Source organism: Henckelia pumila, chromosome 3, assembly GCF_033568475.1.
Source record: "Henckelia pumila isolate YLH828 chromosome 3, ASM3356847v2, whole genome shotgun sequence".
In the NCBI taxonomy this organism is placed as follows: domain Eukaryota; kingdom Viridiplantae; phylum Streptophyta; class Magnoliopsida; order Lamiales; family Gesneriaceae; genus Henckelia; species Henckelia pumila.
In genome coordinates, this window is record NC_133122.1 from 8,596,334 (window position 1) to 8,609,919 (window position 13,586).

General features: G+C 42.3%; 1 long non-coding RNA gene across 2 annotated transcripts; it reads right to left on the minus strand.

Moving 5' to 3' along the window:
• Positions 1-1,276: 1,276 nt before the first annotated feature.
• LOC140892309 (uncharacterized) lies at positions 1,277-5,327 on the minus strand. 2 transcript variants are annotated; one of them, XR_012152801.1, is made up of 4 exons: positions 4,844-5,327; positions 3,278-4,751; positions 2,962-2,996; positions 1,277-1,516 (listed from the first exon to the last, which is right to left on the minus strand). It is a non-coding gene; the product is annotated as an uncharacterized lncRNA (long non-coding RNA). The 2 variants fall into 2 exon arrangements; XR_012152800.1 differs by having other exon boundaries at positions 2,962-4,751.
• Between the last annotated feature and the right edge of the window lie 8,259 nt (positions 5,328-13,586).

The window sequence follows — 13,586 nt, forward strand, 5'->3', positions numbered from 1 at the left end:
TAGGAGAAAAGCAGAATTCCTTCTTGAAGCGGAGCGCTTGTTTCTCTCTCAAAAGGCCAAATGTGAGTATCTCAAACATAGTGACAGATGCTCCAAATTCTTCCATGGTATGATAAAAAGAAACATCAAGAGAAATAAGATTGTGGCCCTCACTCTCAGAGATGGTTCCACATACATGGATCAAAATGAAATAGCGGATGAATTTGTGAATTTCTATCGGGCTTTGTTGGGTTCGAGTTTGGAGAGAGATACCCTGGATACTTCCCTTGTTGCGCCTGGTCCGAAGGTGGAGGAGGCCAGCTGGGAGGGATTAATTAGGGATGTGAGTGTGGAGGAAGTCAAGAGTGCTCTGTTCAACATTGAGGATGACAAAGCTCCTGGCCCAGATGGTTTCGGGGCTGCTTTCTTTAAGAAGGCTTGGTCCATTGTTGACGGTGATGTTATTGCGGCTGTCTTAGAATTCTTTAGGAGTGGTAAAATACTCAAACAGTGGAACCACGCTTCCATTGCGCTGGTGCCAAAGTCAGACCATGCCACTACAGTCAATGAATTCAGGCCAATATCGTGCTGTACAGTGTTCTATAAAATCATTGCCAAGATCTTGACTAATATATTAGTGGATGTGATTGAGCCTTTGATTAGTCAAGCTCAAGCAGCATTTGTTCCAGGTAGGTCAATTGTGGAAAACATTCACATGGCCCAAGAAATGCTGAAGCATTATGCTAGAAAGAGAGGTTCTCCCCGTTGCATCTTAAAGATAGACCTCCAAAAAGCCTATGATACCACTACAAGAAAATTGCTCATCAACAACGGCAAAAAACCGTTGTCGTAGGCCCCTAAAAACTGTTGTTAAAAGCAATGTTGTTAAAAGTGGGGCTCATAGACAACGGTGAAAAACCGTTGTCTTTTGGTCTACGACAACGGTTTTGCAACAGTTTTTCACCGTTGTGTTTTTGCGCATTTGACAACAGTTTGACAACAACTTTAAACCATTGTCTTTGAGTGACATAGACAACAGTTTTGCAACATTTTTAAACCGATGTCTTTGAGTGAAATAAACAACACTTTTACAACAAATAAAAACCGTTGTCTTTTTTCGGATAAAAAACAAAAAAAAAATTAAATACACAAATTTTCAGTATTATAAATCATTTAAAATATAAAATTCAAAAATAAAATTTAATACATAATTTTTCAATATTTGAAAACAATATTTACAACATTCTACAGTTCAATCATTTAAATTTTTTGGAACCTTTTCCAACTCTTCCTGAACTTGAAACTTCTTGTCCTCCATGGATTCCAAGTTCTCCGGCAGACGAGGTCTTCAAGATCCCCCCAAGCTTGGATTCCACTCCATGGCTTGTCGGGTACTTCCAAGGTTGTGCCACCACTGTCGCCGCGTGTGGCCTCATCATCTGGGGACTCTGCTTCCTTCTTTTGATGTGTTTCAAAAATTGCTTCATGCTTCTCTGGAAACCTTCGTTGGCAAATCCGAATCAATATTCCTGAATCTCTGTAAAATAGTTGCCAAATCAAGAGCTCCGTGAGCCAAAACTGACATTTAGCTTATAAGAAAATACGGTCCTTACAAAATTATAGCCAACACAAACTTATTCCAATGTAAACATGGATAATCAAACTTAGACTAATGTCTCTCACTTTTCATGGGGAAACAGGAAAATAAAAAAACTCAGCAACTCTAAGATAGGAACGCATTATAACAATCTTTTCTCAGTTGTATTAACAATCTTGAATATAAGTTTGACCATAACCCGAGACAGGAAGGCATGGGTGAGCAACCAACAACAACAACTCATTCTTTGCTTAGTAAACCCAGAAATTTACAATTCTCCAAACAAAGATAGCTATTTATATATTACCATGGAAATTCAGCTGTAAATTGTCTCACCTATCTTGTCTCTTTTTCATTTTTTATCAAATCATCGAGACAATCATTGATATATTTGAGGTCATTCTGGAACATCCGCTGCTGAGAAACTAACCATTTGGCCAATGGAATTTTCCGATAAGGAAAGTAAAATGTAGAACGATTCTAAACTTCAAAAAGTGTACCATATGCAGCCTTAAGTAAATGTAACGACAATTATCACTAATTGACAATTAACCAGCAAGGGATGAAGGGAAGGCAGATTCAAGAGATAATTACCACTAAATAACTTATCAGTCTAATCCCAAGAAATAAACCAACATTAACTTCATCGTTTAATTACATAAAAAATTATTTATTTGTACAGATAGTGATCGTAAGTAAAGTTATTTAATCATATTTTGAATATTTGTTAAATATATTTTTGAAAAGCAAGGTAAAAAATAAACAAATAAATAAATAAGGCCACAAATAATTATGATCGATATAATGCCGATTTTATAATAACCAATGTTTCATATAAACTTTGTTGTACCATAGGCATAGAATTATGTCGAAATATATTGTTATTATATGAAAAAAGAGTTGGACCAATCAGATGCATGCTTAGCCTTATATAATAAAATGTGTTCACGGTTTCTTAGATAAAATAGGATAAGTTTAATGCGGTGAGGTCGGTTAAGATGACAGCATAGTGCTACAGACTTTAATTGACTAAAAAAATTATCCATGGAGGTGGAAAAAGGTTTAAAAACTTAAATCTTTTATTTTATTTTAATTTATTCTTATTCTTATTATCATTATCATATATATATATATACAGTTATGATCCACTGCACACCAGTGTGCAGGGATTTTGTGTGCACCGCAGGATGTTCGCGCGAACATCTAAAAAAAAATCAGATGTTCGCGAGAACATCTCAGATGTTCACGCGAACATCACAGGGTGCACACAAAATCCCTGCACAGTGGTGTGCAGGGGAACAAAAATATATATATATATATATATATATATATATATATAATATGGCAATAATTTATAATATTTTTTTAAAACGAAAAGAACTCACCGGATCAGGGGAATTAGGATGACAAGCAAGAATCACTGCAAAAACCAACACTGGTTCAATGGTGGAAATTAAGTTGATATAATTACCAAAAGAACCAATCTTAAGATAAATGTATAGATGTAAAATCGTTCTTTATAAACTAAAAAACTACTAATATTTACAAATGTTAATGATTTGTGTGTGGCACAATCAAGTTTAAACTTGCAAAAACCAAAAACCCAAGCAAAAAATCAGTAGCTTTCTGGATATTGGAGACTCAAACGAAACATAAGGTTAGTTGAAACATAGTGTGGAACTCAATTATAGATGGCATCACCGGTTAAGAGGCAGAACTAGAGGCCGGAATTCTTGATGGCGATCTTGATTCCTAGAGGGAATTTATTCAACAAGTTCCAATTCGCAAGCATGTTCATTTACACATCAAGCAGCAACATAAGCCTAAATACAATTGAACAAAAAAAGGAGGAAGAGCACACTAGGATCAACAACTCAAGAGATGGAAAGACATAATTCTCTCACTCATATTCAGAAGAGCTGGAATAATGTAAACAAAATCTGACAACCAGATTAAGCTAGAAAAACTGATAATGTGTTAACTTCTTCATAGACAAGGTGAACCCGAGAATAAACATTGTTCTTCTACCAAGAGGCAGCAAGCCTTAACTGCTCCAATTGCCCTATCATTTCAAACCATCTAAACAAAACTGCACAAATCCATAGTCTGTCAAATCTCCATCCAAACTTCTATATGAAAATCAAGAGAAAAAGGCCCAACCAAAGATTAAACAACAAGAAATAACAGAGAAATCAAAAGAGTTTATGTCTCCATCCCAAGACATATTTAACTTATAACAAGCTCGGGTTCTCGGTTACACCGCATATTTTTAACTATACACATGGAAGCAAAAATTATGAAGCATGTCAGTTAAATAGAATTCCATAACTCTTGTTGGATTAGTTCAAAATATAGGCACTTCATCACAGATCTAATGTTTAAATTGAAAGTTTTCCAACAAAACAACATGAACATAAGATGTCCATAAAAAACATACATCTTCCAAAAGAATTTCGTGAGAAAGGATAAATATTAAAAAAAGATAACAAAATAACACTCCAAACTGGATTGTTAGTTTTGCTTATTGAAGACCCTTTCCTTCTCTTGAGCTCCAGAACACAAACTTACAAAGAATACACAACCTATTATTAGTAAAATACCCAAAACAATCAATTAATCTTAAACACTAAGCAAAGAAAGAACCAAAATCAAACATTAACGTTAGAAAACAAAACAAATAAAAGAGCAAATAGATCAGACACTCGGAAGCTTACTGAGTCCATCCTCGACGAGATAATTTATGGTGCGACTATCGTAGTTGTAGGTGAATTTATTATTAGTAGCAGGGAGTTTCTAAAGGCACTGCACCACGAATCCTGTTAAATTACCTGTGAACTTATTGTTATGCTACCTCGAATTCCCTACTAAGCTCGAAATGAAGTAAATCAACCTGAAATCCAAGAAAAAACTATCGGAAATCGCAAATCGAATAGCGCATTTTACTTCGAGACCAAAGAATTTCTAAACAGGGGCCAATTTGCCCTTGCTACATCGTGTGTGGCTCGGATTCTGCATTTCTCGTAGCCCCAGCCCCAGGGAGGATTCAAGATTGTGACAATGAGAAAACATTCAAAATTTCACCTTGCAACTAATAAGCACCAAGGCCCGTTACGCTTGATCTATCAATAGTAAGTTCCAGGCTCCATATTTTTTCAAATCACCTTCACGCAAGTCTCTTCACCACGAAAACCATGAAATTTCACGTAAATTAATGTCACAGAGATTATACGACAATCCAAGTACGAGGATGAAAAATTAACAGCATACCTCCCTGGGTGAAGCGAGCACCGAGCTTCGCATACGAGGAGAGTTTTACATCGAGATAGCTTTCAATTCTCCGAGCCTCTTTTTGGAGTTCCTCCCATCCTGACTCCTGCAACACATCCATTTGCAGATCCCCGACGTTTGACCCAAAGAGATCCAGCCGTTTCCACTTAGTCCCGAATCGGATTAAACTCCGACTGTGTGGTTGAAATGGGGCGGGTTGCTAGATCCAACCACTCATCAATGGGAAAATCACTTTATACACTGTAGCCTTTTTCTTCAGTCTTCGAAATGCTGGAGAGCAAGTGAGTCTTTGGGTGGAGAGGCGAAAACGGGTTAAGCCCAGGAAAAAACTCGGGCTCGATTTCTTGCTCAAAAATTATGATTTATGGCTTAAATCGAAGCTTAAGATGTTAGGAACAAAACCCCTCAAGAAATTTGGAATTCCGGTAAAAGACGGAAAAATTGTGGTCATTGCAAGGTGAGGGCGATGAAAGTGACGAAATGACTGGGAAAACACGGAGTCGAGGTAAGTTTAATAAAAGTTGGTAAAAAAAAAAAGGTAGTCAATATTTATTTTTTTTAAAAAAAAAAATCGAAGACAACGGTTTTTGAAAAACCGTTGTCTATGAGCGGGTTTTTTGATAATACGACAGCAGTTAATTAAAACTATTGTCGTAGCCCAAATAAAACCCGCTCATAGACAACGGTTTACAAAAACCGTTGTCTTAGACATATATAAGACAACGGTTATTTAAAAGACCGTTGTCTTTTTCAACAAAAAACGGACAACAACAACGGTTTTTAATAAACTCGTTGTTGAATGGAAAAAGACAACGGTTTTTCGAAAACCCGTTGTCTATTGGGTGTTGTTAAATCCCAAATTTCTTGTAGTTATACGGTTCACTGGGAATTTCTACAGGATACTCTACGCTTCCTCAATTTTCCCCTTCGGTTTATTGATTGGATTATGGAGTGCGTGAGCTCTACCTCCTACTCCATTTCATTAGGTGGACAATTGTTTGGATTCTTCAAAGGGGCCAGAGGTCTTCGCCAATGGGATCCTTTGTCTCCATTCCTCTTTGTGTTGTGCATGGAAATGCTCTCCAGATCCCTTCTCCATGCCTCTACTGTAGTAGCCCATAACCAAAATCAGTAATTAAGGAATTAATCATAATTACTTGGGTAGAGTTCGGAAGCCCCGACTAGGATCGGAAGCTCCGAACAGGATCGGAAGCTCCGATCGATATTACGTCAGGCATGACGTGTGGCAAGATCGGAAGCTCCGATCAGGACCGGAAGCTCCGATAACCCCTATCCGAAGTCAACCAGTGATATTTTGACACGTGGCAGATCAGGATCTTTGGAAGCTCCGATGGCAGGATCGGACATTCCGATCGAGGTTCGGAAGTTCCGATCAAGGATCGGAAGTTCCGATCGTTGTCTATAAATAGAAGGCCGAGGCTTCACTTTCATTTGCCAATTTTGAGATTTCCTTTCCATTCTAGTCCTTTTGGAGCTGTTCTAGTCTTCTTAGGCTTGGTCCGGAGGTCGGCGAGGCGTTCGGTAGTCGTAGCAGAGTTGTGCCCAAGTTCTGGAGGCATCGACATCAAAGGGCTAACGACGGACGAAGGTATAGCTTTTGCTTCCTATAAATATTTAGGAGTATGCAATAGCTTAGTTAAGGCTTTTAGAGCACTTTAATGATAGTAGTATCATTTGGCAGTGTATAGCAGACTATAGGCGTGGACCTAGAGTTGGTAGAACTTGCACTGTTTTGAGGTACGAAAGTACTGTTCGAGATATCCTGACTGAGTATGCATGTATTATGTGACTGCATGATTTATATGCCATGATTTTATGCTGCATTCATTTGCATCTTGTTGTATCTCTTTCGAGATGTCTGTTAGTAGGGTTGTACCCTATCCTGTTAGTGGATGGACTTCCATCGATTTGGGTTCGGCGTATCCACGGTTATCTTGGTATGGGAGCCACCTCCTGAAGCGACGGCACAGCGTGCTACATACCAGGGCCCGGTCTGTCTCTGTTATCTGATCCTTGACCTTGAGTCTATAGGGAGTTCACTTTGCATGCATGTATACTCATACTCTCGTGCTAAGCCTTTTATGCTCACGTCTCGTACTCTGTATTTTCTGGACACCCTATTCCATGGGGCAGGTTTGCGATTGGATGAGGAGGGTGGATCCAGGAGGGGCTAGTCAGTGGTTGGCCAGCTGGAGCTTCGCTTAGGTTTTATTCTGTTGTTTGGGTTGATACAGCTATTTCGATTTCGTTGTATATTATTGGATAAATTACAGATTCCTTTACTTGGGATTGTATATTGTTTATAATTTCCGCAGTTTATTCTGATATCTATTTAATTAAGTTAATTGCATGCCTAAGTTCTGTTTAGTAGGTGATCCAGGTAAGGGTCACTACATTTATGGTATCAGAGCATGCAAAAGAATTCTTGGGATTTAGTCTCATCATGAGATATTTTTGTAGATGGAAAATCGTGATGACCGGAGTTCTCATGGCAGTGTTGATGGGCGTTGGGGTGATGCCGACCGGGAGCCTCGTCAAGAACGGCGTCATCATCATCATGACGACGAGCGTTTCACTGTGCGTCGATTCTTAGCTATGAGTCCTAAGCCCTTAGTTGGAGGTGAGTCTCTGGAGGATGCGGAGAACTGGTTAGACCGCATGGAGACGACTTTTCAGACTTTCCAATGCACCGAGGAGCAGAAGGTGGAGACCCTTGGATATCTTCTGGATGGGCGTGCGCGCAGGTGGTGGAGGTTTACTTCTGCACCTTTTGTTGCGGTGAGAGGAGTGGCCACCTGGGCCGAGTTCCGCACAGCTTTCCAAAAGCGGTATTTTCCTCCGGCACTCCGTCAGTCGAAGGCAGACGAGCTATTGAGTCTGCGACAGGGAGCCATGTCTATCGATGAGTATCAGCAGAGGTTCTTTGATCTGCTATCCTATTGCCCCGAGATTGCTGCTAGCTCAGAGATGAAGTATAATCTGTTCCTTCAGGGCCTTAACCCTGAGATCCATGACCGTGTGGCGGTTGGCGACGACATGTCCTACGAGGGTTTGGTGAGCCATTGTCACCAGGCGGAGGACAGCATTTGGCGGAACAGGTCTTTCCCTCAGTCGAGGCCTGCTAGTTCTTTGGGTCCCCGTGCCCAAACTTTCAAGAAGTCTGGATCTTCTTCTTCCTCTGGTTCTGGAGGTGTTGTCCGTTTCGGTAAGAAGGACAAGTGTGATAACTGTGGGAAGAACCATCCATCCGACAAGTGCCGCAGAGCTTCTGGAGCTTGTTTCCGTTGTGGAGAGACTGGTCATATCCGGAGGGATTGTCCACTGTCTGGGGGAGGCGGTTCTAGTTCTGGTTCAGGATCGGGTTCTCAGGCCACCGTTCAGCAGAGGTTGCAGGGACAGTCTGCTGGGAGTTCTCATTTGAGGCCACGAGCTTCTGGCCAGGTGTTTGTCCTGAGACATGATCAGGCAGTGGAGGAGAATGAGAAAGTCATCGCAGGTACATTTCTGCTTTATGGTATACCTGCTCTTGTACTTATTGACACTGGTGCATCTCATTCCTTTATTTTTGCACGTTTTTTTAAGAGGCATAAGTTGCCATGCATTGCACTAGACGTAGTAATGTCTGTCTCTACTCCGACGGGCCAATCTGCTTTGGCTAAGCGTCTAGTGATGGGTTGCCCTTTAAAGTTCGAAGGGAACATTCTGTTAGAGAATCTCATGGTCTTGGCGATGGACGACTTTGATTGCATTTTGGGAATTGATATGTTGAATACCTATCGAGCTTCAGTGGACTGCTATCAGAGATTAGTACGCTTTCATCCGGAGGGGAGTGAGAGCTGGTTTTTCTATGGTGAGGGAGCGCGACCCCCGATGCCTTTGGTATCAGCTTTGAGAGCCTGTCGAGCTTTAGAGTCTGGCGGGGAAGGCTACCTTATCTATGCAGTAGATTTGTCCGCTGAGAGCATTGGGATAGAGAGCATTCCTGTTGTGGATGAATTTCCAGATGTATTTCCTGATGAGATTCCGGGTTTTCCTCCTGCTAGGGAAGTCGAGTTTGGCATAGAGTTGATGCCGGGTACTTCACCTATTTCTAGAGCACCGTATCGTCTGGCTCCGTCAGAGATGCGTGAGTTGAAGAATCAGCTACAGGATCTTTTGGACAAGGGGTACATTCGTCCTAGTGTATCTCCTTGGGGAGCTCCTGTTCTCTTCGTGAAGAAGAAGGATGGGTCGATACGGCTGTGCATTGACTATCGGCAGCTGAATCGAGTCACTGTGATGAACAAGAATCCGTTGCCTCGTATTGATGACTTGTTTGACCAGCTGCAGGGCACATCAGCTTACTCGAAGATTGACTTGAGATCTGGGTATCATCAGTTGAGAGTCCGTGATCAGGACGTAGCCAAAACTGCATTCCGTACTCGCTATGGGCATTACGAGTTCCTAGTGATGCCATTTGGTTTGATTAATGCACCGGCTATATTCATGGATCTGATGAACCGTGTCTTCAGGGAGTATTTGGACAAGTTTGTCGTGGTCTTTATTGACGACATCTTGGTGTATTCGCGTAATACGGAAGAACATGTTTCTCACTTGCGGTTAGTACTACAGACTCTTCGAGATAAGCAGTTGTACACCAAGATGAGCAAGTGTGAGTTTTGGATGGATAGAGTGGTCTTTCTTGGCCATATCATATCCAGGGAAGGGATTTATGTTGATCCAAGCAAGATTGAAGCGGTACTTAATTGGTCACGCCCGACGACAGTTGCTGAGATCCGTAGTTTTCTGGGTCTAGCAGGGTATTATCATCGCTTCATTCTGAACTTCTCTCAGTTAGCTCGACCATTGACGCAGCTTACCCGCAAGGGTGTGGATTTCGAGTGGTCCTCCGAGTGTGAGGAGAATTTCCGTGATCTTCGACGGCGGTTAACTTCTGCGCCGGTGTTGGCATTACCGTCCGGATCTGGAGGGTATGTGGTATACACGGATGCTTCTCTTCAGGGGTTAGGTTGTGTCCTGACTCAGAATGGGCATGTGATTGCATACGCTTCTAGACTGCTGAAGCTTCACGAGGACAACTACCCAGTCCATGATTTGGAATTGGCAGCCATTGTGTTCACTTTGAAGATCTGGCGTCATTATCTGTATGGCGAGAAATTTGAGATCTTCACCGACCATAAGAGTCTCAAGTATTTGTTCACTCAGGCGGAGTTGAACATGAGGCAGAGACGTTGGATGGACTTGCTTAAGGACTATGATTGCGAGATTAAGTACCATCCGAGAGCTGCTAATCTCACCGCTGATGCTTTGAGTCGCAAGGTGCGACTATCCGCACTTCAGACTTGTTCGATGTCTAGTGCGATCAGTGACTGTTGTACTTCAGGTTATACCTTCAAGCATAAGAAAGGTATGCAGAGTATCCAGATGTTTGCGATATTATCTGAGCCAGCCTTGTATTCGCAGATCCGAGTTGCTCAGATGTCTGATTTGAAGACCCAGCGTTTAGCTCGTCTAGCTAACGAAGGTAGCTCGTCTGGATTTCATTATCAGTCAGATGGCTTTCTGTGTTTGTCTGGTAGACTTGTGATTCCGCAGGATGAAGAGTTGCGAGAGGAGATTTTGTCTCAGGCACATCGCACTAAGTTGAGTATTCATTTTGGGAGCAACAAGATGTACAAGGATCTACGTACTCATTTCTGGTGGAAGGGAATGAAACGCAGTGTTTATCAGTTTGTTTCGAGATGTTTGGTGTGTCAACAGGTCAAGGCAGAGCACCGACGACCTGGAGGATTGCTTCACAGTCTGCCTATTCCTGAATGGAAATGGGAGTTTATCACAATGGACTTTGTGACCCATTTGCCGTTATCCCCGAGGAACTGTGGTGGACCGACTCACTAAGTCAGCGCATTTCATTGCCTATAGCCGAGAGTACTTTGTGGATCGCATGGCACGGATGTACATTCAGGAGATCGTTCGATTTCATGGAGTGCCTGTGAGCATTGTCAGCGATCGGGACCCCAGGTTTACTTCTAGATTCTGGGGGAGTGTTCAGCGTGCGATGGGTACTACTCTCAGTCTGAGTACAGCCTATCATCCGAAGACTGATGGTCAGTCAGAGCGCACTATCCGTACGTTAGAGGATATGCTTAGAGCGTGCGTCATGGATTTTGGTTCAGCCTGGCAGGATCATTTGCCGTTGATCGAGTTCGCTTACAACAACAGCTATCACACTAGTATTGGGATGGCACCTTTTGAGGCGTTGTATGGGCGACGTTGTCGTACTCCACTCTTCTGGGAAGAAGTGGGGGAGAGACAGGCTGAGGGACTGGAGTTTATCCAGCAGGCGATAGATATTGCTGATCAAATCAAGAAACGGATTAAGACTGCACAGGATCGTCAAGCCAGTTATGCTAATATCAAGCGTAGGCCCTTGCAGTTCGAGGTCGGGGAGAAAGTGTTTCTGAGAGTGTCACCTTTCCGCAAGATTCTCAGATTTGGCCTTAAGGGCAAGTTGTCTCCCAGATTTATCGGTCCGTTTGAGATCTTGGAGAGCATTGGCGATTTGGCTTATCGACTAGCTTTACCACCGCACCTATCCAGTATTCACGATGTGTTCCACGTATCTCTGTTGCGACGGTATGTGGCGGATGAATCTCATATTCTGCAGCGGTCTGAGGTTCAGGTAGACAAGGATTTGACTTATGTTGAGAAACCTCTTCGTATCCTGGATTATAAGGATAAGGTTTTACGGAACAAAGTCATTCCTTTGGTTTTAGTTCAGTGGCAGTGCCGAGGCACTGAGGAAGCTACTTGGGAGCTTGAGGATAGGATGCGTAAAGACCATCCTGAGTTGTTTTGATTTCATTCTTTTTAGTTGTATTCAGTTGCAACTCTATAAATGTTTGATTTGAATAAAAAATGTTTCTGATTTCTATATTTGCATTCGGTACTTAAGATCTGATTTCGAGGACAAAATATCTTAAGTGGGGGAGAATGTAGTAGCATGTAACCAAAATCAGTAATTAAGGAATTAATCATAATTACTTGGGTAGAGTTCGGAAGCCCCGACCAGGATCGGAAGCTCCAAACAGGATCGGAAGCTCCGATCGATATTATGTCAAGCATGACGTGTGGCATGATCGGAAGCTCCGATCAGGACCGGAAGCTCCGATCACCCCTATCCGAAGTCAACCAGTGATATTTTGACACGTGGCAGATCAGGATTTTCGGAAGCTCCGATGGCAGGATCGGACGTTCCGATCGAGGTTCGGAAGTTTCGATCAAGGATCGGAAGTTCCGATCGTTGTCTATAAATAGAAGGCCGAGGCTTCACTTTCATTTGCCAATTCTGAGATTTCCTTTCCATTCTAGTCCTTTTGGATCTGTTCTAGTCTTCTTAGGCTTGGTCCGGAGGTTGGCAAGGCGTTCGGTAGTCGTAGCGGAGTTGTGCCCAAGTTCTGGAGGCATCGACATCAAAGAGCTAACGACGGACGAAGGTATAGCTTTTGCTTCCTATATATATTTAGGAGTATGCAATAGCTTAGTTAAGGATTTTAGAGCACTTTAATGATAGTAGTATCATTTGGCAGTGTAGAGCAGACTATAGGCGTGGACCTAGAGTTGGTAGAGCTTGCACTGTTTTGAGGTACGAAAGTACTGTTCGAGATATCCCGACTGAGTATGCATGTATTATGTGACTGCATGATTTATATGCCATGATATTATGTTGCATTCATTTGCATCTTGCTGTATCTCTTTCGAGATGTCTGTTAGTAGGGTTGTACCCTATCCTGTTAGTGGATGGACTTCCATCGATTTGGGTCCGGCGTATCCACGGTTATCTCGGTATGGGAGCCACCTCCTGAAGCGACGGCACATCATGCTACATACCAGGGCCCGGTCTGTCTCTGTTATCTGATCATTGACCTCGAGTCTATAGGGAGTTCACTTTGCATGCATGTATACTCATACTCTCGTGCTGAGCGTTTTATGCTCACGTCTCGTACTCTGTATTTTCTGGACACCCTATTCCATGGGGCAGGTTTGCGATTGGACGAGGAGGGTGGATCCAGGAGGGGCTAGTCAGTGGTTGGCCAGCTGGAGCTTCTCTTAGGTTTTATTCTGTTGTTTGGGTTGATACAGCTATTTCGATTTGGCTGTATATTATTGGATAAATTACAGATTCCTTTACTTGGGATTTTATATTGTTTATGGTTTCCGCAGTTTATTTTGATATCTATTTAATTAAGTTAATTGCATGCCTAAGTTCTGTTTAGTAGGTGATCCGGGTAAGGGTCACTACATCTACGCTGGCAGATTTCCAGTTCCACCCTAGTTGTGATCACTTTAACATCACACACTTGGTGTATGCTGACGATTTGCTGATTTTGTCAAAGGGTGATGCCCCAAGTGTAAAAATCATCTTGGATTGTGTTAGTAAGTTTGGGAAGATGGCTGGTGTGAGACCTCGTTTCTAATCTTCTATTCTCGAATAATTACACAAAATCGAACACGAAGAGCCGCGTAAAATCGAATCAAAATTATTTTTTTTTTTAAAAGAGAGCCTCGCGCCCGCGCGAGGTCATCACCTCGCGCGCGCGCAGGTTACGCGAGCAGAGGCTAGCGGAAATGCTCGCGCCCGCGCGAGAGGAAATCTCACGCGCGCGCGGACAAAAACTCCCGAGCCTCTCCAGGCTCCTCG